Source organism: Megascapheus bottae, chromosome 1 (genome assembly GCF_031878675.1).
Source record: "Megascapheus bottae isolate mThoBot1 chromosome 1, mThoBot2.hap1, whole genome shotgun sequence".
NCBI classification, from domain to species: Eukaryota; Metazoa; Chordata; class Mammalia; order Rodentia; family Geomyidae; genus Megascapheus; species Megascapheus bottae.
In genome coordinates this window covers 32,227,935-32,242,051 of record NC_143509.1, presented here as the reverse complement: position 1 = coordinate 32,242,051, position 14,117 = coordinate 32,227,935, and the positions used below count along the sequence as shown (strand labels likewise).

The 14,117-nt window shown below is 38.9% G+C and overlaps 1 protein-coding gene across 5 annotated transcripts in view; it reads left to right on the top strand.

Annotated features, from left to right (window-relative positions):
* LOC150068921 (olfactory receptor 7D4-like) overlaps window positions 1-14,117 on the top strand; it is a 72,230-nt gene that overhangs the window by 55,228 nt on the left and 2,885 nt on the right. The window lies entirely within an intron of this gene.

Below are 14,117 nucleotides of genomic sequence, written 5' to 3'. Positions count from 1 at the left end.
GACAACCATGGAGTGTGTTCCAGCCAGTGTTGGTAGAGTGAAAAGAAAATGATGACAACACTATGATTGTGCCATATGATTTCTTTTTCATAGCCCTGTCAAATTCTTTCTGCAAGGATTTTATTGACAATTTTTGCTTTGATATTTATTGATGAGATTGGTCTATGACTGATTCCCTTTCTTTGTTTCATCTCTGTTGGGCTTTAGAGTAAGTATATGGCTTGCCATGTGGAACAAGTTTAGTGACATGCCTTCTTTTTCTATTTTATGAATGAGTTTCATATTTGTTGATCTGGTAGAATTTGGTGATGAATCCGGCTGTCTCTTGATCTATCTGGCTCTGAATTTTTCTTCTTTGAGAGAAGATTATTGCTGCAATATCATTGCTTGTTATGATTCTGTTTGACTGCGTTGTTCCTTCTTGGTTCTGTTTTGGTAGCCTTTGTGTCTCTAGGAATTTGTTTTATTTCTTCTATATCTTCCAACTTATGTTAATTTATTCTCCCATAATATTTTGTACTTTTTTGATGCCTATTGAGACTCTGTTTTTTTTTAATCTCTCTGGAAAATACAATCAAACTCTCCTATCCCCCTGTCTCACTCTTGGGTAAAATTTCACTCTTCATTCAGAAAATACTCTTTGGTAATCCCCCTTCCCACCAATTTCCTATAAATTATAGTTTTCTCCCCATACCTCTGTATCCAATGGTTAATTTGATGTACAGATAATGCCAATTCATAATAAATGAGAGATTATAATTTTAATGATGTTTTAATAGCATGTGTTGGTTTACTAAGGGCGATTTACTGTGGCAATGTATGGAATTCTGGATGAATTTTTCTGGCCCTCTGAGATTGTACAATTGAATGCAAGCAGACAGACCACAATAGGTGGCCAGTGCAAGGTTCTGATTAATCCTGCATCTCCTGGCCTCTTGGTTCTTTTTATCCTATGTTACCTATTCACAAGAAATTGAGTCTCTTACCTACTACCAGATTTCGGGATGTAGCTCCACTCATGTGATAGTTAGAAGGTCAATAGCTTGGAAAAACTTGGAAAATGGGGTGTTCTGACATGGAATTGTTAAACCATCTCTGTGCGGTGTCTTAGCTGTATTTGGTCATTGTGTTGAGGGAGGTGAGGGGAAAGAACACAGAAAGGTATTTTGTCAGTATGTGTGAGAAAAATTCAGTTCATCCATTACCTCATCTTATATATAAATCATTTCCCTCAGCAACTAGAGACAGACAGACAGATGGATAGACAGAATCTTAATTTGATAGAAATGAGTCCTACTTGCATAATATCTAGTCTCTTGATATGGTAGAAATTGTTAACGTGTGATAATAGTAGAACTGGGAAAATAATATTTTTGGAATTTTTCAGTAAACTTTGGTCTTTCATTTATTATTTTGGTTTAGTTATGTATTTTTATTACCTTTAAGTAGCTGTACAAAGGAGGTGTCATTTAAACAAGGCAGTTTATGAATATAATGCATCTTGATCAATATCCTCCCATTTAATCTTCTCATCTGTTCCACCCCTTCCCCTCTATTTAATTTGGATATATATTGGATTCTTTCCTGCATTTTCCTCCACTTCTTTTAATTCATCTACCCTTTTCCCCTTGACCCCAATCACTCCTTCATTGTTGGACTGTGATTTTGTTTTGTCTTTTTAAGCAATTACACTTTCTAAGATCTCCCTTGAGTCTACCATATTTCTTTAATTTGTATACAATTGCATACAACCCAACATATTTACTTACAAGTTTGAAGCGAATTTTAGCTTCCATATATAAGGACAAATAGGCATCCTTTGTATAAAAATAATAATAGTTAATGTAGAGTCAAGTTTCCTCTGTACTGAACACTTCTTTTTATCTTCCAGAAAACACAAAAGCTACATGGAATCACAAAACCATACAAGAGTACCACAATTCCTCCTGCTAGGTTTCTCTGATAATCCTGAATTACAACCTGTTCTCTTCACATTGTTCCTGTCCATGTACCTGATTACTGTGCTCGGAAATCTGCTCATCATCCTGGCTGTCACCTCTGACCCCCACCTCCACACCCCCATGTACTTCTTCTTCTCCATCCTCTCCTTCGATGACATCTGCTTCACCTCTACCACCGTCCCCAAGGTGCTGGTGAACCTCCAGACACGAAGTAAAGCCATCTCCTACCCTGAGTGCCTAACTCAGGTCTATTTTTTTATTATTTTTCTTGGCATGGATAATTTTCTGCTGACTGTGATGGCTTATGACCGTTTTGTGGCCATCTGTCACCCTTTGAACTACACAGTCATTATGAATCCCCAACTCTGTGTTTTCTTGGTTCTAATATCTTGGCTTGTTATATCTTTGATCTCCTTAATGCATATTTTACTGATGAAGCCATTATCCTTCTTGAAAGGGACTGAGATCCCACATTTCTTCTGTGAATTAACTGCGCTTCTCAATGGAGCCACTTCTAGCACTTTTGTCAATAACGTCGTTACGTATATAACAACTGCATTGTTTGGGGCAATTCCTGCCACTGGGATTCTCTGGTCTTACTCTCAGATTCTGTGTTCTTTGTCTAAGATGTCTTCCATTGCAAGCAAGAGCAAAGCCTTCTCCACCTGTGGGTCTCACCTCAGTGTGGTCTGCTTATTTTATGGGACATCACTTGGAGTGTACCTCAGTTCTGCTGTGAGTTATGCACCCCAGGAAAGCATGATTAGCTCAGTAATGTACACAGTAGTCACCCCCATGTTGAACCCCTTTATCTACAGCCTGAGGAACAAGGAGGTGAAGGGAGTCCTGGGGAGACTCCTCAGCAGAGCTGCATTCCATTCTTAGAGACCACTGGACACATGAGAGATTATGTTTCACTTAGTGACATACAGGACATCTTGACATGGCCTATTCTCTGAAGGATATATTTCTATCCCTCGTACCCTATTAGTTTGCCTGTGTATACTTTTGATTGCCAAAATGATTTAGTCATGCATTTAAAATTTTGTCTTTTCCACATACGGTGTACAAACTTTCCAGTATAGAATGTTTTCCTGTAGACTGTTGGGGCCTAGCCTCCATCCCTGAAGCCTGATTCTGGCTCAGCTGCAATTAAAGGGCTTTGTCCAGGCATTCGGTCTTTTGCATACCTCTCTTAAGGCATTTCTGTGTACGTGACTCGATTGAACCCCCCGCAGTTTCGCGGGTCTCGCAGCAGCTCAAGTCTCGCGCGCTTTCCTGCACCTGTCCTGCCCACTACCTGAAAGCCCCATCCAGACCCTTAGTGGTAGCACAGGGGCCCTCTTCCTATTGGCTAGCTTCCCAGTGCCCACCTTCTCCTACCCTAACAGTATATAACTAATTGTCTGACGGAATAAAGGAGGAGAGCATCGGAGAGATCAGCAGAGATCAGCAGAGAGATCTGATGCGCTTTCATGGTTAACACTGCTTCTGACTCAGCGTGGTTTTTTCTTCCCCGGTGATTGGGGGAGGGCTGGGTCTTCGACACTTACCATCTCGCTCGGCTCCCGGGGGACTACAGGCTGGCCCTGTGTGTCCCTCCCCGTTCCCGTGTTGCTGCCCCGGAGAGGAGGGGAGCAACAGTAGAGATTCCCAAGGTCTCCATCTTGACATGCATGAAGACAATAATAGGTTGTGTGCGTGTGTGTGTGTGTGTGTGTGTGTGTGTGTGTGTGTATAGAGACATGGGTTTATTTATTGGTTTCTTTTTCACTTATATTTACTCTATCAAGGTTGAATGATGCTGTCATAATGGAGAGAACAATACATAATGACATACTTATTTTTTACTCTGCAATAATTTTTTTTATTGTTCATGCAGTGATTGGACACTGGATCTTACAATAGTTCCATTTTTTGTGTGCCAGTACTGGGGCTGGAACTCAGGGCTTTGGGCACTGTCCATAAGTAGTTTCACTCAAGCCTAGCACTCTAAAACTTGAGCCACTTACAGCTTTTGGAGTGTTAATTGGAGAGAAGAGTTTCACAGAGTTTTTTTTGCCCCAGTATGCTTTGAACTAAGATCTTTAAATGTCAGACTCCTGAGTAGCTAATATTACAAGTATGAATCACCTCCACCCAACTTTATTTTAATTTTTTTGAGGAACCTAAATATTGTTTTTGGATCCTTACAACACTAACACACATTCATAATGATAGCATTGAGACAAAGACAGAGAGAGAAGTAGGAGGAGGAGATTGAGAAAAGGCAGGATAAGGAAGGAAAAAAGAAAGAAAAGAAGGAAGGAAGGAAGGATGGAAGGAAGGAAGAAAAATAAAGATAGAAAAGAAAAAGAAAGTAGATGGTGGCAACTGGTCAATAGAAATGTTAAGACAAAAATGTTGGGGAAATACAGGTGAACTAGAAGAAAATTCCAGGTAGATTGGAGAAATGAGTTCAGCGCTCCATTGTGTCTAATGGCAATGATAAATGATGATATATTGAGTTCATGAAAAAATATTGAGCTGATAAGATTTTTCACACAAAGATGATAACTAATTTAGTATGAGAAAAGATGCTTGTTAATTTTAAACAATGACTAATACAAAGTATTTCTGGATCAAATATATGAATCAAATGTGTAATTTTTCAGGCAATGTAAATAAGTTAATAAAAGACGTCATTAAAAATCACTCTAAATACTGTTTGAAAGGGGTATATGGAGGATTCAATGGGAACTGGTGGCAGGAATAAATTTGTTCAAAGACCACTGTATACCTGTATGGAATTGTCACACTGTGTTCACTTCATATTACAAATCTATGAAAATTCAAAAAGTAAAAAGTAGAAAAAAGTTTTTCAACTTGGGGAACAAGTAAAACAAAAGGATTGTTCTATCACAAAAATGTCTAAAATCTTTACAGATTATTAAGCATGATATGAAAGGGGGAGAGAGAAATAGAGTTTGTATTTGTGTCAGTGTCTATGTGTGCTTCTGGAATTCATATCTTTTTAAAACTTTTATTTAAATATTGTAAAAACAGAGAAGTTACAGTTATACAAATCAGTAGATAGATTCACTTTTGGACAACATCATTATTACCTTCACTGTCTCCCAGAGTTTCCTCTCTGGAATTTGTTTCTTGTAAAAAGTAAAGTTCAGTTAGGAAAATCCTAGACATACACTAATACACTAATTATTACAAATGAGGGAAACCATGGAGCCTCTGTTTATATGGTTCTGGTTTAATTCACTTAGTATGAACTAAATGGTGATACAAAGGACAAAAGGTAAGCCAATGCAACAGTAATATACACAAGACAATAAGTTGAAAATGAACTCTACAACCTGGTGGGGGGCAGTAAAACGTGTGAGAAAAACATGGGAGGGATAACACCATCTAACAGGAAATGTACTCACTACTTATGTATGTGCTGGTAACCCCTCTGTACATCACCCTGACCATAAAATTAAATTTTAAAAATTTGAAGTTCAGGTCAGGTGCTCGTGGCTTATGCCTGTAATGCTAGCTACTCAGGAGGCTGAGAGCAGACATCACAGCTTAAAGTGACCCCCGGAAGGAAAATCCATGAGAATCTTATCTCCAAAGAGCCACCAAAAGCCAAAAGTGAAGCTGTAGCTCAAATGATAGAGCATCAACCTTGATCTAAAAAAGCTCAAGGACAGTGCTTAGGCCCTGAATTCACTCCTGAGGACTGCCAAACACACGAAAAAGTTAAAGGACAAAACACCATGGAACTTTACAACTAATCAAAGATCCCTGTGACTTCTTCCTACACAGTTACAAACCCGACAGGTTTTTTAAAAGCTTGTGGTATTTTTTAAATATGTGAAGCAAATTAATTGATGACCCCAGAGCCTTCTGCCACAGAGGAAGCAACTTGAAAACTTCAGGGGACATTCATATCATCTTTTCCTTCTTAGTAAATCTCAGAAGTCTTAAGAGACTGGGATGGTAATGGGCCAATTTGGCTAATGATGAGAAATGTGTGTTGATCCAGTAACGTCCGCTACCAGTCATTGATAAGGAGCTTATATTCCCAGGGTTCTAGTTGGGTAATTGTAGGCCAGTGGGTTCCATGCGTGTTTGTGCTCTCCTTGTGCTGAGAGAGACAGAGAGAGAAAGAGAGACAGAGACAGACACACACACACACAGACACAGAGAAAGAGAGAGAGAGAGAAAGAGAGAGAGAGAGAGAGAGAGAGAGAGAGAGAGAGAGAGAGAGAGAGAGAGAGAGAGAGAGAGAGAGAGGGGGGGGGGAGGAAGGGAGAGGTGACTTTACATCAGGTGCCTTGGCCATGCCACAGCAAAGAAGAAACGTCACCCAGTAAGTCCTGAGGAAGGGATGGTGGATGGAGGGATGGCGCAGCAGTGACAGTGTTTTCTCATCATAACAGGACTGGTTGTGTATCTAGATAGGAAGATTTCAGTCAGGAAGACTGTGATTATGTGTCCTTGGGTGTGGTGATGGTATGAGAAGTGTTGTTCAAAGGGGAACTTCTATTACTCAAGGCTTCTACTTCCAATAGACTGATTCGGGTATGTTGGAGAAGATGGAGATGAGGGAACGATGATGTACACTTGTGTGTGCTGTGACATAAAAACAATGTAGGCAATGGTAGCTAGAGGAAGGCTACGTGGATGTGTGAGTAAACTGCTAAAAACACAGCTCATAGCATGAGCTTGAGCACTAGATGGTTGAAGTTCAAAGCCCACTGTCTTGGTGAACCAGCTCCTTAACCACTGAGCATCATGAAATGACAGGAGTGAAGCTACCTGCCTCATAGGACAGTTGTGAGTCCAAACAGGTTTTGTGCCAGGATGGTGTGGCACAGACTTGGCCCTGTGTGAATGTTAGCTCTTGATATGACTCACTCACACAGATCCTATTTTGTCTTTGTTTAACTGGAAAGCATGTTTTATGGGTCAAAGTACTTTCTCAGTGACTTCCACTGTTTAAACTTAAAGCTGACGTTCCATCCCTCAGTTAGTCTGTGTCATTATCTATCTGCTCTTGGAAGAATAAACCAGGGAATATTTATTCAGTCTCTTTCCTGGTCAAGAACACAAATAAAAGTGAGTCCAACTGACTTCATTTTTGTGACAAGATTGACTTCACTCATCGTTTATTGGATTGAGTTTGTATTTCTAGATAATCGCTTTCTTTCGCTAACGTCATGATGCTTAGTGATTTCAGAAAAATATATATACAGTAAATAATTGACCAAATTTGAAAAAACAAAAAACAATACCGAACTCAGAGTTTGGGATTTAGGAAAATTTTAATAGCCCTTTATAATTTTTCTCATTCCTTTCTTCCTCTCCCCCTTTCTGACCTTTGCCTTCTCAAACTCCATAGAATGTGCTGGAAACATTTTAGGATTTATTGGGTTATGTTTGCTCTTTCTGTACCATGCTCAAAGTTTTCAAAATTTCCTGTTTGAACTGGGTGCTAATAGCTCAGGCCTGCAATCCTGAGGATTAAGATTTGAAGCTATCCCAAACATGAAAGTCCCTGAGAATTTTATCTCCATTGAACCACCAAAAAACCAGAAGTAGAGCAGTGATACAGTCAGTGGAGTGCTATTCTTGAGCCAAAGATGCTGAGGTACGGCATCTAGGCTCTGAGTTCAAGACCAAGCACCAGAACACAAACAAATGCTTGTCTGTAAGGTAGGAAGTTATTGCCTTGTTCTTAAGAATTCTGAATTTGGGCCAGAGGCTGGTAGCTCAAATTTGTATTCCTAGCTACTCTGGAGGCTAAGATCTGAGGATCACGGTTCAAAGCCAGCCAGGCACAAAAGTCAGTGAGAATCTTATCTCCAATTAACCACCAGAAAACCAGAAGTGGCACTGTGGCTCAAGTGATAGATCATTAGCTTTGAGCTGAAGAGCACTCAGGCCCAGATTCAAGCCCTACCATTGACCAAAAAGGAAAAAAAATCTCCTGAATTTGTCAAAGTATTTGTTTATTTCCTATTATTCATCTCATCCCTGTTCCCCTTAACCAAGAAAAATGTCTACCCAATGAAATAATGAACCCTACTTATCACTGGTAAATGCAGAGAATTTCTGTCAGTAAGGAGTGACCGAAATCACAACCTACTAAACAGGCAAAAGAATGTTGAAACTCAAACATATTTTAAACAGCCATGCAATGCTAACTCATGCCTATAATCCTAGCTACTCAGGAGGTTGAGATCCAGAGGACTACGGTTCAAAGCCAGGCTAAGCAGAAGTCTATGTGATTCCATCTCCAAACTAACCCAATGCCAGGCTGTAGGCATGGCTCTCCAGGTTAAGTACCAGTTAAGATAGAAAATGAGCAAGAGGTATGAGCGCCATTACCAAGGATTACCAGTAGCTTTTGTGATAATCGCTAAGGCTACAATTCTCCTTGTTAAAGAAATAAATTTATATTGATAAAAATCATGAAGCTTGTAATGAATAGGCCATTGTAGAATGCAGAGTATGTGAGAAAAGAAAAGAGCTGATCCTGTAAGATAATAATAAGTGTTTAGTTTAATTTGTACAAATGAGTCCTATTTTAAAAGTTGGAATTAATTCTTTCTTTTTCCTCATGAAATAGTATAGCTGGAACTCAGAGCATGGGCAATCTCCCTTTGCCTTTTTGTGTAAAGCTAGCTCTTTACTATTTGAGCTACAACTTTACTTCTGGATTATTGTTGGTTCACTGGAAATAAGAGTCAAGTAGTGGTACAGATGAAGCTGATTTGAACCTTGATCCTCAGAACTCAGATTCCTTAGTACTAAGATTACAGGTGTGAGCCACCAGCATAGAAAATCGAAACACCTTTGTACAACGAATTAAAGATAACTTTTTTCTGTTTTTTATTAATTGTATTTTATTGTCAGGATAAAAAGCAGAAAAAGAGAGAGGGAGAGATCTGTTGAATGCTATTTTATTTGGTTTTCAAACGTTTATTTTTTGCTCATTTAATCAGATGTCCAAGCAATATAGAAGCACAAAACCTAACAGGAGTCACAGAAATCCATCTCCTGGGCCTATCAGAGGATCCCCACCTGCAGCCCATTCTCTTTGGGCTGTTTCTGTCCATGTACCTGATCACCGTGCTCGGGAATCTGCTCATCATCCTGGCTGTCACCTCTGACCCCCACCTCCACACCCCCATGTACTTCTTCCTCTCCATCCTCTCCTTGGATGACATCGGCTTCACCTCCACCACAGTCCCCAATTTGCTGGTGAACCTCCAGAGTTACAGCAGCTCCATCTCCTATGGAAGCTGCCTCACTCAGATGTCCTTTTTTGCCATTTTTGGCTGCATGGATGACATGCTTCTGACTGTGATGGCCTATGACCGCTTTGTGGCCATCTGTCACCCCCTGCATTACACAGTCATCATGAGCCCCCACATCTGCATGCTCTTAGTTTCAGTGTGTTTTGCGATTAGCCTTCTGGACTTACAGCTGCACCTTCTCATTTTCTTCAAGTTCCCTTCCTTCAAGGACACGGAAATCGCAAGTTTCTTCTGTAACCCTCCTCAGCTCCTGGGTCTGGCCTGTGCTGACACCTTTACCCGTGATGTTGTCAAGTATTTCACCAGCACTGTATTTGCCTTTTTCCCCATCCTGGGCATCATCTGGTCTTATTATGAAATTGTCTCCTCTATTCTGACAATGTCTTCCCAAGGTGGGAGGCACCGAGCCTTCTCCACCTGTGGCTCTCACCTGTCAGTGGTGTGCTTGTTTTATGGAACCGGCCTGGGGGTGTATCTTTTCTTAGATGTAGCATCTTTCCCTAGAGAGAGCATGGTGGCCTCGGTGATGTACACAGTGGTCACCCCTATGCTGAACCCCTTTATCTACAGCCTGAGGAACAGGGACATTCAAAGCGCCCTGTGGAGACTCTATAGAAGAAAAATGCCTCTGTCTTCTTCCATGTAAATAGAGGGTAGAAAAGGCAGCAACATTACACATTATGATTTTATTTATTGAAATTATTTTTATGGTTGTTGCAGAGTTGTTATAAAGAAGGATTATAGTTTTATGAATCAGATAACGAGTAATGTCTACAATTCTTTTTGAACACTGTTGCTCCTTGCTCTTTAGCCATATTAGCACATAATTTGGTGTCATTAATTCCCAACTGTTTCAGTTTTTTGGTGTTTCTGTTTGTTTATTTACTTGTTTGGCCTAGAAGTCGGGCTTGAATTCACAGCCTCAATACTCTCCATTAGCTTTGTCACTCAAATCTCAGTTTACCCTTTAAGCCATAGCTCCATTTATGGCATTTTGCTGGTTAATTGAAGGTAAAATTCTCACAGACCTTGTTGTCTTTGGTGGCTTTGAGCCCCAATCTTTAGTTCCCAGCCTATTTGTTTTTTGTTTTTTCCATATTAGCTCTACATTTATTGTAAAGGACAAGATTTCCTCAGTTTCAAGCCTGGAGAGGATCCCATACTTTTAATCAGTTCATTCTCTCCCATGATAAAATTACAGTGTGTTTTTAACCTGATATGTTGATATTGTTTCCTTTGTTAATCCACCCAGTAGGGAAGTTGTTGGGTCACATGATACTTTCATGGCTTGTTTGCGTATCGATTTATTTTTATGTTTGAGATACCTCTTTTCTTTTCTCCATACGTCTTACATTCACGCAACATTTCCAACCAATCCCATCTACTGGGTCCTTTCCCCCCAAATCTCTCATCTCTGAACATGCCATTTAAACAAGTGTAAAATGAGATCTGTGTTTGGTGATTTACATTTCCCTGGTAATTTGTGATTTTTTTTTTAGTTTTTTTTTGGTATATATCTGTTTGTTGTTTATAGGTCTCATGCGTGTGTGTGTGTGTGTGTGTGTGTGTGTGTGTGTGTGTGCCAGTATGCCAATACTGAGCCTTCCGCTAAGGACCTAGTTGTGGTCCTTTAACTTTGTTGCCTAAACTGGTGCTCTACCATTTGAATTATAGTCCCACTTCTAGCTTTTTTGCTGGTTAAATGGACCTCTTGAATTAGTTGACCCAGTCTGGCTTTGAAAGAATGGTCATTATCAATAGTACAAACAACAGCAGATGCTAGCCTGAATGTGAGAAATAAAGAACCCTACTGCACAGTTGGTAAGAATGTAAACTGATGCAGCCACTCCAGAAAACAATCTGGAGATTCTCAAAAATTGAACTATGATACCACTCTTGGCCATTTGTCCAAAATATTACAATCATGAGATAGTAAAAGAACGTATACCTCACTGTTCATGGCTTTACGATTCACAATAGCCAAGGTATGGAATCTGCCCAGATGCCCCTCAAAGGATTAGTGAATGGAGAAAATGTTGTCTATACACACAATAAAATCTTAACCATCTTTTAGGAAGAATGATACTGCTTCATTTGCAAAGAAATAGAGGGACTTAGAAAAAAAGTATGTTAAGTGAAAAAAGTCAAGGAGCCAAAGGACACATATTTTTTCTCATATGTGAAAGCTAGATCTAATTTATAAATGTGTAATTAAACACTGACAGGATCATAAGCAAATGTACACAAATTTATGTACCAAAGGGAGCATTCAAGTGGTGTAGTTTCTTTTTTTCATATATTTTTATTGTAATTAATAGAAGAGTTACTTTATATTCACCAGATAGAAGGTGAATTACTTCACATACATTGATACCCTTTCTCATGTTTTGGTCCCCATTTCCCTCTCCCCACCCCTGCCCCTCATCTTTTTTTCCTCCCTTCCCTATCCTATTTCAAATAACCAAATACACATATATACAATATATCAGATAACCAGGTGAAATACTGTAACAATATGAGATAACCAAGGGACAGCAAAAGATATGAGAGATAACATAGTACATTAAGGACAACAATCACTCATTATACGGCTTTTGTTTCTATCCTAGAGATCCTTTCATTTGGCATCATTCTATATGGCCTTATGCATCTAGATTTTGTTCTATTGTGAATCTCTGCTAGGAGAGCCCAAGGTTTCTACTGATTATGACAAATGAGGGAAACCATTGAGCCTATGTTCCTTTGAGTCTGGCTTACTTCACTTAATATGATTTTTTTCTAAGTCTTTCCATTTCCTTACAAATGGGGCGATGTCATTCTTTCTGACAGCAGCATAGAATTCCATTGGGTACAGATATCAAGTGGTGTAGTTTCTTAGAAAAATAAACTCACATTCCAATGAAATATTACTTTGTCATACAGAAAACAGACACTATATCATTTCTAGAAAAATTGGATTGACTGTAGACCATTAGGTTAAATGAAGTAATCCAGGTTCCAATGATATAGTTTGTCTTTCCTCCTGTGGAAGAAATCTTTATTTATAGAAAAACCAAGCTCATTAAATCTACAGTGAATAAAAAAGTATCTTTCTTGTATCCTCCATAAGACTTGAGTTGGCAAATAATCCTCAATTGTCTTCTAGAAAAAAATATTCCAGGCACTAAGTTCAAGCCCCAGGACTGGCAGAAAAGAAAAGAAAAAAATATTCCTTGATGTGATTTTTAAATTAAAAAAATTAAATCCCCATGGGACACAATTATATCTATTAGTTTTTATTTCTATCCAAACTGACATGAATTTGGCTGAAATTCTTTTCCATTCTGCAATTCTCCTGACACCTCAGGAGAGCTAGAAATAATTAGAGAATTGAAGAACAACTGAACAATGTATTTAATGAGGAGTTCTGGTAATGCAGCCATTAACCACTAGATTAAGCACATCCCTGTTGACCATTTCCTGTAATTGTCTGAGTCAAGGTTCCTTTAAAACCCTACCAGGGTTCCTGAGAACACATTTCAAAAATGAGGGTTTAGTTATTGTTATCAGAGTTATCTGAAGTATCTCCGTGGAGGAAAAAAATCAAATGGATAAAAAAGAAGTAGGAAAAAAAAGAAGTGAGATCAATCCCCAACACTAAGAACAAAAAAGTGAGTTCTTGATTTTAGTTCTGAAACAGTAAGAATGGGAAGGAATCAAGGTTATGTAGTATATGAATATGAAATCTCTCCTTAGGAAAAAGCATTCTGATTTCACAAAATTATCACTTCCCCCATCCAGCTTTTAATTTTTTTCCCTTTGTTAAGCTCTGGAATGTAGGTTTTCTTCATGAAATATGTCCTGAAATGTCTTCAAATCCTCTACACTATTTCTTATACATTGTCATTTTCCTTTGTATTTCCTGTCATCAAGTATCTATTTATTAACTATATTCACTGCAATTTCCTTTTTCTTGTTAGGAATCCTTGCCAGTCAGGAAGCTGAGACATGAGGATCATAGTTTGAAGTCATCTCGGATATGAAAGGCAGTTAAGTGGCAAAAGACAGATGTGGAGGTTTGGCTCAAGTGATAAAGTTCAGGGACAGCATCCAGAGCCTGCATTCAAGTACCAAAACTCACACACACACACACACACACACACACACACACACACACACACACACACAAGAATCCAATGGTTGTAGTTAGTCTGCACTGATATACTACCAAGTACATTTCTTCTCCTCTTTCTTGTTCTCTCCTAATACAAATACTGTAGTGATTTAATCTTGATTTCAGTTTTCAAACACCTTATCATTATTTCTTTAGGATATTGTCACAGTTAACTCACATACTCGGATCTAACAGCTAGCAAACATTTCCAATATTTTCAAATATTTTCCAATTGTGATCATGCTTACAATTTGTATTTGTTGAGTTAACATTGGTGGTAAATGTGGTTAAATAATGGCCTCATATTTACTGGCCTCCTATTCTCAGAAAATAAAGAATGCACTTTATTTAACTGTTCCCTATCAACTTTATTTCTGCCTCCAGAAATACAGTAGAGACTATGTTTAATTTTTTGGTTATCTCATTAGCCTGGTGGTCTCAATCTTTGTGTGTGTGTGTGTGTGTGTGTGTGTGTGTGCACTTTTTTTGCTCTCCTATTTGAGCCACAGCTCCACTTCTTGCTTTTTGGTGGTGACCTGGACATAAGAGTCTCACAAACTTTCTAGCCTCCGAAGGCTTTGAACCTCAAGTCACAGATCTCAGATTCTTGAATAGCTAGGGGGTACAAGTGTGTCACCAATGCTCTTAACCTTCCATCTTTATTATACTGCTGAAATTTGTGTTTTTCCACTGCTTCTA